This window comes from Salvelinus namaycush, chromosome 32 (assembly GCF_016432855.1).
Source record: "Salvelinus namaycush isolate Seneca chromosome 32, SaNama_1.0, whole genome shotgun sequence".
NCBI lineage: Eukaryota > Metazoa > Chordata > Actinopteri > Salmoniformes > Salmonidae > Salvelinus > Salvelinus namaycush.
The window spans coordinates 24,727,929-24,743,215 of NC_052338.1; the positions used below are offsets into that span (position 1 = coordinate 24,727,929).

General features: G+C 43.2%; 1 pseudogene; it reads left to right on the forward strand.

Moving 5' to 3' along the window:
- The first annotated feature begins 1,049 nt into the window (after positions 1 to 1,049).
- On the forward strand, positions 1,050 to 15,251 carry LOC120027070 (annotated as a pseudogene).
- Positions 15,252 to 15,287: the final 36 nt, after the last annotated feature.

Sequence of the window (15,287 nt, forward strand, 5' to 3'; positions counted from 1 at the left end):
CACAAGAAAGAATGGTGTCACATGACACACTGACTAAAACAAATCTCTTTAGGTTATTGAACTACAGTAAATGAAGTGGATTTATACCCGGGAACGGAATTGCTGTAACGGAATTTTATCATGTGTCCCTGATCTGTACTACACAGAAACGCATAATTATGGAGATGAATGTCATTATTTTAATGGATATGAGCTCTGGCCACAAACAAAACCAAATTTGGTCCGGACCAAATCTGAACCAATCATAGACATCTGTTTCACAAGTTTGGACATCAAAGTACAACACAGTAGAGTACAGTACATTATAGTTTACTCAACTCGTGTGCTCTACTTTGTACTGTACTGAACTCTACTGTGCTGTACTGAACTATACTCTACTTTTCTTCACTGTGCTGTCTGAACTTGTGAACCCAACTGTGGTTTGTAACTACTATGATTTCCCATTGTAGCCAATTCAATTGCTGAAATTCCATTACCGATTTTGGTAACGGAATTTCGAGTTAATCAATTAACAATTCATAAAATTGATATCAGTAAAAACACTAACTAATTGATCGGGTCTACCGTGTTGCATCTGTGAACTTTCATTTTCTTCCCTCATGACGGAGAGAAATTAAAAAATATCTTCAAGAAATGTTGGTTTTTGGTAACTGAATTAAGGCACAAGATAATGTTTCTTACTCTTACTGAAGGCAGAACAAATTGTCTAACTAAATATAAGTATTGATATTAGTTGGCAGGGGTCTTTACTTCAACATTTGTGTTTTGATGTATTTCTAAAACACTTTTTAAGAATCTTTGTTAAACTTATTTAATTTGCGAACATTTCTAAAACCATGTTTTCATTGTGTCATTTATGGGGTATTGTGTGTAGCTGGGTGAACAATACTATATATTTATTCCATTTTGAAATTCATGCTTTAACACAATAAAATGTGAAATAAGTCAAGGGGTATTAATACTTTCTGAAGGCCCTGTAGCATTTCTACGAGTGGTCTGAGGCACTTGGTAAATATGTGGGGGTTTTATCTAGTGCAACTTTAGTAACGATGCTTTTGGTAAACAGCTGAGATTTAACGACACCCCTACAAAGGTTCTAACGATGAACTTAGCCTTAAAATGCTTTTGGGAAACAGGACCCGGACAGGCTGTCCTCAGAATAGCAGGATGTCGTCACTTGTATTTATTATTGTATACTCCCATTCCCCACTCAATCTATTTATTGTACTCTCAACTCAATCCAAAATACTTAGTTTATCATGTTAAATTCGTTCCCTCTCCTAGCTCCAGCCCGTCCTTGAAGAAGAGCTCTGCCCTTTCTGTTTCCAGTGGCGTCGTCCAGACAACCGCATGCATCTGCGTCCCAAGCGGCATGCTTCATCAAGGGTGCAGAACGTGCTGCGGAGGGAGGCCAGGGCAAGAGACTCAGCCTAGCTCAGATGAAAATCCTACTGAGGTTCAGGGGCTCCTCCTCAGCACTGGTGAGACTAACACTCCTCTACTCCATTGTCAATCCCCAGTACCTGAAAGTGGGTCGTATTCATTAGTGCAAAATGTTATAAAAAATGTGCTACGGAAAAACATTTAGCAATTCAGGTAGCCCCTCATTCTGGTCCCTTTTCTTCTGTTGTGTGTCTAGTGAATTCCTCCCGATCTCTACCTTTTTACATAATATTGGAACTTGACCATTCCCGGGATAGATGACACTAGACACAGAATGGAGTTCTCAGCCACTTCCATCCACTTCACTGAAAAGCCAGTTCAGATAAGGAAACTATGTCCAACCTCCTCCCCCCATGCCCTGAGTAGCTGGTCAGAGGGTAGATGGGGGCATTTTTCTCCATCAGGGGAATGGAAGGGGAAAGTACCATTGATTGATAAGGCCCTCTAGCTATCTGATCTGACATTGGCCTAATGATGACTCGCATCGCTCATACATTGCGTCAATTAAAATATCTGCCAACATCTACTGCACACTTTCAAATCAGGTCCTGTATTCTCCTTTCCTGTACACAAATTCGCCTTCCTTTCCTCTAGTGATGTCTGGCCCGTCTCCCATTGACTTTGTAGAGGGAAGGGGAATAGGGAGCCAAGAGATTTGCCAATAAATCAAATTTAAATTGAAGCCCTATTTACAACGGCAGTGCTTTTACAGTCTTCTGTTCAGCCTCATTGAGGAGGAATCCTTGGAAGGGCAGACGGGGTCAGCATGTAATAAGCCAGATACTCAGGGTCAGCATTTGGTAGGCCAGCCAGATAATGATCACAGCCAGGGTCAGTGTGTGATAGGCCAGCCTGATAACAATCACATCCAGCATCGGCATGTGATAGGTCAGGATCCAGATAATGATCACAGAGGAACAGGAAGCATTTAGTTAGAGCGAACACGGTATCTATCATGGAGACAGAGGTACAAGGCCAAACAAGATTAGCACATAGATTATGTCAGAGTCGGACACATGTAGTTATTTTGGCCAATTCTGGGGTAAAAGGTTCAATACTAAATTGTAAGGGATTGTTTTGTCTTTGATGCTTAAATGCTTTTTAAGATCAATGAGTGTCCCAGCCCCCCCCCCCCCCCCACCTCACACACACGTATACGCTTATATTTTTATTATTGAGCATCTCTTTCAGTCATTTGTCTTTAACGTGTGATCAATGTACAGTCAGGTCCATAATTATTCACACTAGATAAAGAGGAGCAAGTAAGACTATAAAATAAATAATACAAATACTGAGCTACAGTAAGAGTCAACAGTTTGGACACCTACTTATTCAAGGGTTTTTCTTTGCGTATCTACATTGTAGAATAATAGTGAAGACATCAAAACTATGAAATAACACATATGGAATCATGTAGTAACCAAAAAAAGTGTTAAACAAATCAAAATATTTGAGATTCTTCAAAGTAGCCACCTGTTTGTTACCTTGATGACAGCTTTGCGCATTTAATGCCTATCTGTCTCCGGACTTGAACCCCATTGAAAACCTGTGGTTTGAATTGAAGCAGGCAGTCCATAAGCGCAGACGAAGGATATCAAGGATCTGGAAAGATTATCTATGGAGGAATGGTCTAAGATCCCTCCCAATGTGTTTCCCAATCTCATATAATATTTTAGAAAAATCCTCAGTGTTATCCTCGCAATGGTAGGGTCCTCGAGTACTTAAAACAGGGGTGCCAATAATTTTGACACCCTTTCATTATGACGTTGTTTTAATTAATATTTTGTTTAACAATATTTATCAGAGAAATTGTGTTGGTATAAAATAATTTCTCAAATGTAGCATACGATATAGCTCGGTATTTTTAAAATGTGTTTTATGCAGTCTTTTTTTCTCATCAAGGGTGCCAGAAATGATAAACCTGACTGTATATTGTTGATATATTTTCCCACTGTTGTGTGACTTCCTAGTAAGCGAGTCCTCCTTAGCCACTTTTTCACCAAGGTATTTTTACCCTCCAATTTCAAGGTCACCGGTCACTCGCCCTGGCATAAAATAACAGTATGTAAAAGAGCTCCACAAGCTCCACAAAAGAGCTCCACAAGCTGTGTACCAGGCCCCCATAGACATGCGTGGTTGTGAGAACTGATACCCCTTAAGCAGGCGCAGCACTCTGAAGATAAGGGGAAAAATGTCGTCTCTCTCCTCTCAAGTTTTAATGTCACATGCAAAGGTACAGTGAAATGCCTTTCTTGCAAGCTCTAAACCCAAAAATGCAGTAATAACGTAAGGTAGAAAAATAACAACACGAGAAAGTAAGATGCTATATACAGGGTCAGTTCCAATATGATATTTACAATGTGTAGGGATACTGGAGTGATGGAGGTAGATATGTATAGGGGTAAGGTGACTAGGCATCAGGATATTTGATGAACAGAGTAGCAGCAGCATACATGACGATTGTATATGAGTGCATGTGTTTAGAGTCAGTATGAATGTATGTGCATATTGTGTGTGAGCAAATGGTGGAGTGAATGTTTGTCTGTGTCGACGTGTCAGTGTGCATGGAGACAATGCACTAATAAAATACAAAGGTCAACTCAGTCTGTGTAGCCATTCGTTTGCTATTTAGTTAGTTATTTATTTCACCTTTATTTAACCAGGTAGGCCAGTTGAGAACAATTTCTCATTTAACTGCAACCTGGCCAAGATAAAGCAAAGCAGTGCAACACAGACTTACATGGGATAAACAAACGTATGGTCAATAATACAGTAGAAAAGTCGATATACAGTGTGTGCAAATGTAGTAAGATTAGGGAGGTAAGGCAATAAATAGGCCATAGTGGCTAAATAATTACAATTGATCAATTAAACACTGGAGTGATAGATGTGTGCAAGTAGAGATGCAAAGGAGAAAAAAATAAAACATGGATGGGGTAGTTGGATGGGCTGTGTAAAGGTGCAATGATCAGTAAGCTACTCTGACAGCTGATGCTTAAAGTTAGTGAGGGAGATGTAAGTCTCCAGCTCAGTGATTTTTATTTTATTTATTTTTTAAATATTTTTTATTTTATTTTGCAATTCATTCCAATCATTGGCAGCAGAGAACTGGAAGGAAAGGCGGCCAAAGGAGGAGTTGGCTTTGGGGGTGACCAGTGAAATATACCTGCTGGAGCTCATGCTACGGGTGGGTGCTGCTATGGTGACCAGTGGGCTAAGGCGGGGCTTTACCTAGCAAAGACTTATAGATGACCAGGAACCAGTGGGTTTGGCGACGAATATGAAGTGAGGGCCAGCCAACGAGAGCATACAGGTCGCAGTGGTGGGTAGTATATGGGGCTTTGGTGATAATCCCAGGCTTTTGAGGAAGCAGTGAACCTTCACTGTGGGGACAATGTCACTGATGCATTTCCGAATGAAGCCAGTGACCGAGGTGGTTAGCTCGTTGACGTTATCTTATTTGCCGAATGGCGGACAAGGGACGGCCTTGTATGCTTGCTTGTGGGTAGAACAGTGGTCTAGAACTTTATCGCCCCTAGTGGCGAGGGTTATGTGTTGATGGAAGTTGGGCATCACGTGCCTTAATGATGCAGAATTAAAATCACCAGCAACCAGAAAAGCAGCCTCTGGATGTACGCTTTCCTGCTTGTTTATAGCCTCATAGTGTTCGTTAAGTGCCAGCTTATTTTTCTTGTCCTGAGGTGGAATATATACAACAGTCAGGATAACAGCTGAAAACTCCTTCAGTAGGTAGAAGGGTCGGCATTTGACCACCAGGTATTCCAAGACAATGCGTCGATACTTCCACCGCACTCGAGTCAGCACACCTGTTGTTGATAGAGACAAACCCCTCTCCCTATCAATTTCCTTGACTCCTCTGTCCTGTCTGCATGGTGAATGGAGAATCCATCGACTTGGATAGCAATGGTGTGGGTGTGTGTTGTCCAGAAACATGTTTCCGAAAAGCATAGAATATTGCAGTTTCGAGAGTCCCATTGGTAGCAAATCCACGATCCGAGGTCATCCATCTTATTATCAAGTGACTGTACATTGACCAATAGAATGAAGGGAAGAGGTGGCTGGTTTTCCCTTCTCCTTAATCTCACCAGGACTCCACCTGTCTTTCCTTTGTAAGGTAGGCATTTCCTCTTGGGTAGTCTGAAAATTGGGTCGGAATTACAGTAATCGCTGCCAAAGGTGCTTCAACAAAGTACTGAGTAAAGGGTCTAAATACTTACGTAAATGTGATATTTCAGTTGTTGTTTTTTTATAAATAGGTAAAAAAAGAAAAATGTAATGCCTTGTCATTATGGGGTATTGTGCGTAGATTTATGAGGGGGGGACTATTTCATCCATTTTAGAATAAGTCTAACCTAACAAAATGTGGAAAAAGTCGAGGGATGAACTGTATATTGAAAATACCCGTGACAGTGTGAGCCCCCTCCAGGTGCCTGGGTCCTCTTTCCCTTGTCTGGTACCCCGACCTGCATTCAGCTAATTCCTCTGACTCTCCTTGTGGTGCCATACTTTCCCCTCTTGTGTTTTTAATCCCAACCGGAGTATCTGCCTCCAGTTGACAGGAGAGCAGGCAGAACAATGTGTCACTCGTGGGCTTTGACACCGGGAGAGAGTGAGAAGCCACCAGATGACAAAGGGAGATGAGAGGGCGATGGCCTTGGAGGCATTTTAGACAGGCACGCAGGAGGAAACCCACTACGCTCAGTTGAAAACGCTTATCTCACGTGTAGGGATTTGCCAGGTTTTAAGTGAATTATTTTAAGCATCTCACACCGACACAAAAACTGCAGTCACACACACACCCTGCTGCCTAACATGCACTACTGCCGCATATATATATATGTACACTGCTCAAAAAAATAAAGGGAACACTAAAATAACACATCCTAGATCTGAATGAATGAAATATTCTTATTAAATACTTTTTTCTTTACATAGTTGAATGTGCTGACAACAAAATCACACAAATTATCAATGGAAATCAAATTTATCAACCCCTGGAGGTCTGGATTTGGAGTCACACTCAAAATTAAAGTGGAAAACCACACTACAGGCTGATCCAACTTTGATGTAATGTCCTTAAAACAAGTCAAAATGAGGCTCAGTAGTATGTGTGGCCTCCACGTGCCTGTATGACCTCCCTACAACGCCTGGGCATGCTCCTGATGAGGTGGCGGATGGTCTCCTGAGGGATCTCCTCCCAGACCTGGACTAAAGCATCCGCCAACTCCTGGACAGTCTGTGGTGCAACGTGGCGTTGGTGGATGGAGCGAGACATGATGTCCCAGATGTGCTCAATTGGATTCAGGTCTGGGGAACAGGCGGGCTAGTCCATAGCATCAATGCCTTCCTCTTGCAGGAACTGCTGACACACTCCAGCCACATGAGGTCTAACATTGTCTTGCATTAGGAGGAACCCAGGGCCAACCGCACCAGCATATGGTCTCACAAGGGGTCTGAGGATCTCATCTCGGTACCTAATGGCAGTCAGGCAACCTCTGGCGAGCACATGGAGGGCTGTGCGGCCCCCCAAAGAAATGCCACCCCACACCATGACTGACCCACCGCCAAACCGGTCATGCTGGAGGATGTTGCAGGTAGCAGAACGTTCTCCACGGCGTCTCCAGACTCTGTCACGTCTGTCACATGTGCTTAGTGTGAATCTGCTTTCATCTGTGAAGAGCACAGGGCGCCAGTGGCGAATTTGCCAATCTTGGTGTTCTCTGGCAAATGCCAAACGTCCTGCACGGTGTTGGGCTGTAAGCACAACCCCCACCTGTGGACGTCGGGCCCTCATACCACCCTCATGGAGTCTGTTTCTGACCGTTTGAGCAGACACATGCACATTTGTGGCCTGCTGGGGGTCATTTTGCAGGGCTCTGGCAGTGCTCCTCCTTGCATAAAGGCGGAGGTAGCGGTCCTGCTGCTGGGTTGTTGCCCGCCTACGGCCTCCTCCACATCTCCTGATGTACTGGCCTGTCTCCTGGTAGCGCCTCCATGCTCTGGACACTACGCTGACAGACACAGCAAACCTTCTTGCCACAGCTCGCATTGATGTGCCATCCTGGATGAGCTGCTGGTTGTAGACTCCGTCTCATGCTACCACTAGAGTGAAAGCACCGCCAGCATTCAAAAGTGACCAAAACATCAGCCAGGAAGCATAGGAACTGAGAAGTGGTCTGTGGTCACCACCTGCAGAACCACTCCTTTATTGGGGGTGTCTTGCTAATTGCCTATAATTTCCACCTGTTGTCTATTCCATTTGCACAACAGCATGTGAGATGTATTGTCAATCAGTGTTGCTTCCTAAGTGGACAGTTTTTGTTTGTTTAAGTGTTCCCTTTTATTTTTTTGAGCAGTGTATATCTCACTCACTGTGTTAGTTTTCATAGAGGAGGTTTTAAACTCTATAGCGTACCAACCAGATTCCCCCTGTCCCCCTCTATGGCGTGCCAACCAACGATTAGGGTTCATCCCTTCTCCCTCTCTTTCCACTGCATCATAACGGCATCTTGTGATATGGCATTATTGTAGAAAGGCATCCAGAAGGCTGGGCATGTTTTTTATTTAACTAGGCAAGTCGGTTAAGAACAAATTCTTATTTTCAATGACGGCCTAGGAACAGTGGGTTAACTGCCTTTTTTGAGCCCTACCCCTACAGTACATCACAAACTCCTGCTGTTTAGTACTGTATCAGATTCTGTCAGCGTCCCAAATGGCACCCTATTCCCCCACATAGTGCACTACTTTTGAACAAGAGGGTAAGGAAGATGGTTCCTCTTTTTCCAGACACTCTCACACCATCCTGTATCCATTCAACACATGCCACTCTGTCCACCTGTCATTACCTCTGGAAATGAAAGCAGAACAACAACATGACAAAATAATCCAGCTAAAGCCAGCCTGTAGTCGTCTCCATTATGCATCTGTCAGCGCCCTCAAAGGGCATCTCTCTCCAGTCTCCAAACCAGCTTCCTGGGGGTTTTCCAGGGTACCTCATACCCTGTGTGCATCCCAATTCTTCACACTTCTTCCTACCATGAAGGGGAGTGTGAAAGTGCACACTTTAAAAGAAGTGGGACACTGCCATAGTTTAGAGCAGAAGGACTAAACTATTGGTCAGGTCATGTTAAAGGGAATGGACTACTGTGACTGCAGGCTTTGTCTCGATCCATCCTCGGCGCTTTGGAGTATCGATGTGTTCTGAATCTCCCCACTCACCGTAAACCCAGTGTGCCACCACCATCCACCAGTGCCGTAGGAGTCAAGGGAAGTGATGCCTGTTGAAGCCCCAGAGACAAGGTCATCACAGCACAGCAACCAGCCTGGCTTGGGGCAGCACAGGGAGGACTGAGGGAGGGAGAGAGATTAGGGAGGGAGGGAGGATAAGGGGGCAAGAGAGGAGAGAGAGAGAGGGGGGAGGGATGATAGGGGGGAAAGGAGGGGGAGAGAAAGGCTGGTATTTATGGAACATAGCCTATTAATAGAAGACAAAGAGCCAATCTGCAGAATTTATTGGTTGTGTGTGTCAGAGTTTGTTAGCATGCATGTTGTTCGAAAGTGCTTGTCTCTATGCGTCTGTTTCTATACTTTTATTTTAGAATTAATCTGCTAGCCCATCCCTGATTTTAGATCAAAGGAAAATAACTTCTGAAATATGCAAGGAGAAGAGAGATTGCTTATGACCTCTGTTTACATAAAAAATATGTGGTACCTTTTGCTGTTTGAATGCTGAAGTCAAAGACCCAGCAGGTGCTGTTGGCATTCCAGGCATGATCAGTCTAGTCCAGAAGGATCTAGGCTAGTGCTGACCTGTCTCTCTCTGGAAGTCTGGTGCAGAGTATGGAGAAGTTGCCCCTAAGATAGATGCTGATCTTGGGTCAGTTTTACATTTCTGCCACTAATGGTGAAGGTTAGGATTGGGGGAGGAGGGGAGCCTCTGTTGCTGGGTAACAGGTGGGAAGGACTGTATGGGGCAGCACAGGAATCCAGAGGAGATGAGGGTGAGTCACCACAACCTGAAACTGCAATGCACATTTAATTGGGATGGAATTAAGATGTTGACCTCATTTCATCACAAAGCATCTTTAATTGCTTGAATACGTAGGTTGCACATGCAGTTTAGGCAAGGAATTGGTTACCTTTACTCTAGGTGTGTTTACTCTCAAAGGATGGGACAGACATTCTGGAAAGGTGGGAGGGTTTTACGTGTTTTGCTTCTGCATGCATTGGTGACCTTTGACTTCTAGATGTGTTTGTTTACGTTCAGCGGTGAAGGGTTCAACTTTTAGGTATTTTGTTGGAGTTTTTGTTTAGGAGTTTGCCCTTCAAATGCTCGGACTGCACATACTAGGCACCTATCTTGCCTATCCTGAGTCCTGTCAAACTAGCAAATGTATTGTCCCCCTCAGATCTACATACCCTCAGTCTACATGCTACTAGACTGCTCTATGCCTGTATCCCTGCACCCATGCCAGAATCAACAGGTTTGAATGAGCTGATGAATGCACTGCACTCTCCTTAGCCAGTGACTTACGTGTAGGTATTCAACACAGACGATACATGTCACAGGATTAGGGTTAAATTAGACACTGCACATGATCAGGCAAGATTTCATTGGGTCGGTGTCCTGGTTCTCGAAACTATTCGACAAACATGTCATTGATGGGTCTTTCCGGAGTGGGTTGGTGAGTTTTTGTACCGCCTGCCAGCGGCGATACCATAGCCTTAGCCTGTCCATCAGAGGTGCCTGGGCAGCCTAGACACACCCACCCCCTTTGCCGCCACGTCCTATCTAAACCCCTTAAGGAGTGTCAAACTCATTCCACAGAGGGCCAAGTGTCTGTAGGTTTTCGCTCCACCCTTGTATTTCATTGAATTAAGGTCACTAATTACTAAGGAACGCCCCTCACCAGGTTTAGATCTTAATTGAAAGGAAAAAACTAAAACCTGCAGACACTTGGCCCTCCGTGGAATGAATTTGACACCCCTGCCTTAAGGGCAGCATTCTCTGTTGGATTGAGTTCTTCCCTTTCAGTGTCTAAAGAACTATCCACACTTGCATACTTCTTGGTATGAAGCAATTTATTAGGCATGCATTCTAAATGGTATGCTAGTATGAACAAGTGGGTGGACTCACTACTAGCCAATCATGGACATTACGTGATCAAAAAGTGTAAGGGGATACCAAGTTTGGACAACCTGCAGAGTGGGTGTACAAGAGATGTCTCCATATTCAGACCCAGTGTATAAAACATTAGGAACAACTTCCTAATATTGCGTTGCACCCCCTTTTATCCTCAGAATAGGCTCAATTCATTGGGGCATGATCTCTTCAAGGTGTCAAGTGTTCCACAGGAATGCCGGCCCATGTTGACTCCAATGCTTCCCACAGATGTGTCATGTTGGTTGGATGTCCTTTGGGTGGTGGACCATTCTTAATGGGAAACTTGAGTGTGAAACCCAGCAGCGTTGCAGTTCTTGACACACTCAAACCGTTGCGCTTGGAACCTACTACCATATCCTGTTCAAAGGCACTTAAATATTTTGTCTTGCCTATTCACCCTCTGAATGGCACACATACACAATCCATGTCTCAAGGCTTAAAGATCCTTCTTTAACCTGTCTCCTCCCACTCATCTACACTGATTGAAGTGTATTTACCAGGTGACATCAATAAGGGATCATAGCTTTCACTTGGATTCACCTGGTCAGCCTATGTCATGCAAAGAGCAGGTGTTCCTAATGTTTTGTTCACCCTTAACATTGCTTATGAGCCGATTGTTAAACGTTTAGGGGAGCATTGGCTATTTTGAGGGGGATTTGGGGTAATGTTTCTGATGGAGGATTTTATTGTGAGCTCTCCTCGCTACAGCTTGAGAAGTCCAGGCATCTATCAACCTACATTTCTATTGGTGGCCTATTCTGGGACAGACAAAGTTGCTGTTCACATTTTGTCACCATGGCACTGTTAGATTATTTTGTTAGGATCACCTATAAATACAACTTTTACTGTCTACTTTTATACAAAGGCTGCATAGCAGATATGAATCAGCCTAAGTAAATGTATTTCTTGATATAGATCAGTAGAACAATCTGTATGCAGTGGTGGTCATTTTTAGGCCAGTGTTGTATTTTCCCCTCAATATTGGTGGCACACAGTTTTTGTCCCCAGTCCAAATATATTGTTCACATATAAATTCAGTATTTTTCAACTTAATGTTGGTTCCTCGCCCTGAAAGTAGACTATGGGTTAGGAGAAACTGTCATCCATGGCTCTGTTTTCTTTTAAGACACCACTAACTTTAGCCACCTGAGCTAGCTGCCTGTAGCTAAAGTTAGCTTAAGTTTGTCGTGGCTGTTTAGAGAACCAAACCATAGATTACAGTTTATTCTGGCCCATAGACTAGCTTCAGGGAGAGGAACCATCTAACATGATGTTGTTGTAAAATACTGAACTTCCCCTTTAATATGTATGTAAAAATCAGATGAGAAAACAAGTGGATACCTGGTAGGTTCCACTATCAAAGACTGTCACTGTCTGTATGGTGCTTTTATTATTTTAAAATGTATTGAACTAATGCTAATAGTCAATATTGATTTATTTGTCTGAAGTTCCCTGCCTATGATGTGCAAAATGATATGTGAAAATAGCACACCTGATTGTGCAGATTTTTGGCCATATTACCATTGACTAACTTCCCTTATGGCCTTATGACCCTGCAAGAAAAATAAGGCGATATCTATACATCACCACCGAATCTAAATAGGGGAAACCTTTTCAGCGTGTCCGAGAGTATCTTTCTGTTTTCATAGTTTTTTTCGTCTTCCAGGGAGCACTTTAATCCAGAGTTTGCTGGAGGATGTGCGTATGGATTAGGGTTGTTGGCATGGGAAGTGGCTCCAGTGACAGTCCGTGACAACACAACCGGGTAAATCAAGAACATTTAAACTCCCAGTCCCCTCCCGCCTCTGCTGTTGAACGATTGGTTGAACAGCTGTTGGGCTCGGCCTCTGCTGCTCTCTGCTTTATAAAGCTGGAAACACCAGGCTCCGTCAAACAGAGAAAGAGAGAAGCTCCTGCTTGTTTAATACACTGGTTCAGCGAAACTTTACTTTGAGAACTTCTGTCAACTGGTTCAGAGAAACTAGTCCGCCATCTGTTTGACTAGTCTAGACCCTCCGCAGCAGTATGGCTACCTTCGTCTCGGTGAGTTGTTTTGCACAGCATCAGCATTCAGCGCTGTCAACAGCCTGACTCCGAATATACTGACACTGCGTTTTTCTTTCTGGTTCGTATAACACCTATGGATGCAGTTTGCCTCAGGGAAATTATGAATGTTTGGGATGTGCTTGTCAGTGATGTTGTTTTTGGGGTGTCCTTTTCTCGGTTAACCCAGAACTAAAATCTAAAAATGTTTACGTAGTCTGTCAATGAGAGATTATGGGAGTCCTGACTTCGTTGGGTGGGGTAGATGACTTGATTTCGTCATTGTTCTGTTACTACAAGCATAACACTTTGATCTGCTTGAGTAAGGATTTGCTCACGGGTGACTGACTGATGCCTGTTATTTTTATGTGCTGCAGGGCACGTTATAGACTGGTAACGTTTCAGTGGACCTTGTGACAGGCCCGTTGTGTGGCTGTTTATAGTCCCAAATCATAAAACGAACACACGCACTTTAAACTTTCAGGCCACAAAGGGTTGTTGTTGGGCAGGACAGGCAGGGTTCCAGGAGATGCCAATCATTGTCTTGTATCACATGAACAACATTGTGACATTGACTCCCAGTGGTTTAGTTTCAAGTGTGTATTGCATTTACAATGTCATATAGTAAATCTATTAGGCTAGATGTCATAGGCTTTGCATGTGCCTCATTGCATTTGATTTACCTGCACACAATATTTAATGGAAAAGCGCAACGAGGAAATATTTGAAATGCTGAGTGACTGAGTGACAGTCTTGAGCAGGGGTTGGAACCAAAAGATTTTTCTAATCGTTTAGTTTTGAACAACTTTTATTTATTTTTCTTTACAACCAGCAAAATGAAGTTCTGAACTGGTTCAACCAAGAAACGTAACGGTTTAGATCCTGTTATGCTTTACCTCTTAAGTCATTACTCTGTTCCCTATGTAGTTCATTACTTTTGACCAGGGATCATAGGGTCTTTGTCCTTGTAAGGATCGATTTGGAAAAACATCTCCACAGGAGAATCATGTTCCTTATGTGAAATTAAATGGAAACGAGTTTGTTACCTGTAAAGACAGACCCATCATCACTCATATTTATAATCTCATCCCGTCCGCCTCTCCCCATCACAGATGGCTACCTGCCACACCTATAACAACACGTCCAGGCACAACGGTGTCAACAGGGACTTCATGGCCGCTCTCTCCAAGAGCCACGGGAGCACAGGCAAATGCAACAGTCCCCAGTCGACCAACAGAACCAATGCCATAGGCATACCAAAGTCTGCCCCCAATGACAAGACACCCTGCAGTACGCCAAGGTAAACAAACAATAGCAGGCCTCTGGTACCTACATTGTCACCTATTTTATTTATATAGTCTACATCTCGCCTAGGTGAAAATCAGCATTTAAGGGACTTCTTGAGAAGTGAGGGCAATGGATGATATCACTAAACTGATGGACACTGTGTGGTCCTACACTTTTCAATAGGTCACCTTTAATCTGTGTCAGTGTGTAGATTCTGACATGACTATTTCCAGGTCGATATCCTCTGAGACCACCAGTTCCTCCTTGGCCTCCAAGCCCACCAGTGTGAAGAAGTCTGCCTTCTCCCGCCTCAAGAGGTTCCTCATGCTGGAAGACAACCAGAAGACCAAGACCAAGGGGAGGACTCAAAGACTTACTCTCCTCCCTCTTAATGACTGACAAACACTTGGCTCCACTGCAATGACCCAACAGTCAGCCATTTTACCACCATGATATGACACTGACGCACCAGGCTCTCTGGCCTGCTTGCAATTCAGAATGGTCCTCCTGGAATTCAGGACGGGGGATGGGTCAGCAGTCAGTCAATAAGTAATACAGGGCCTCCTGTTGCACTAACTTTTTTTTATTTTTAAATATATATATTTTTTACTTCACATGCCCCCCCCCCCCCAACTACCCCTGAGGTCCCCCTTCCGTAGAGCTGTTCAAACATAATGGCCCCACACCACGGCATCGTTCAGGAATTCCATTGTCCCTATGGATGGCGGGAACGGCATCGGAAGCAAAGCTCCCCCTTTTCTTCCATGTTATTTATGACGGGGCAAGCAGAATAACTTATTTCGAGTTATAGGCTGTTTTGATTGAGAGGGTAATTTTTATTTGTTACAAACACATTTATATGATAAATGACTTACACATTTATATTTACGCTTAAGTTTCATGCTTCTTGAAGTATGTTTTTATTTTTTACTTGGTTGTCATTTATTTTTGTAAACTTAACTTTCTCACTCTTCTCTTGAGGTTACCAGAGCGGATCTGTAGCTGTTTACAGGATTGTTTGTGTGGCTCTACTATTTTATGATCACTGCCAAATGTTTTACTTTTATGTAAAGGTCAAATTTTTGTATACTGGTGGTTTTGAGATCATATTTGGATGAATGGGACGCATCAACTGTTAACATTGAAATTGTTTATATGCCTGAACTTTAATGACAATGCAAATGTGACTACTGTGTTTCAGTAGTTTCATGTTTGTTGAAGATGGGTTTTGCTGTTTGAAGGCTTCACTTTTTACCTGTTAGTTTTGAAGATTAAAATATATATTTTAGATTTACAATGTCTATTAGACTGCTTTTGTTCCAACACACTT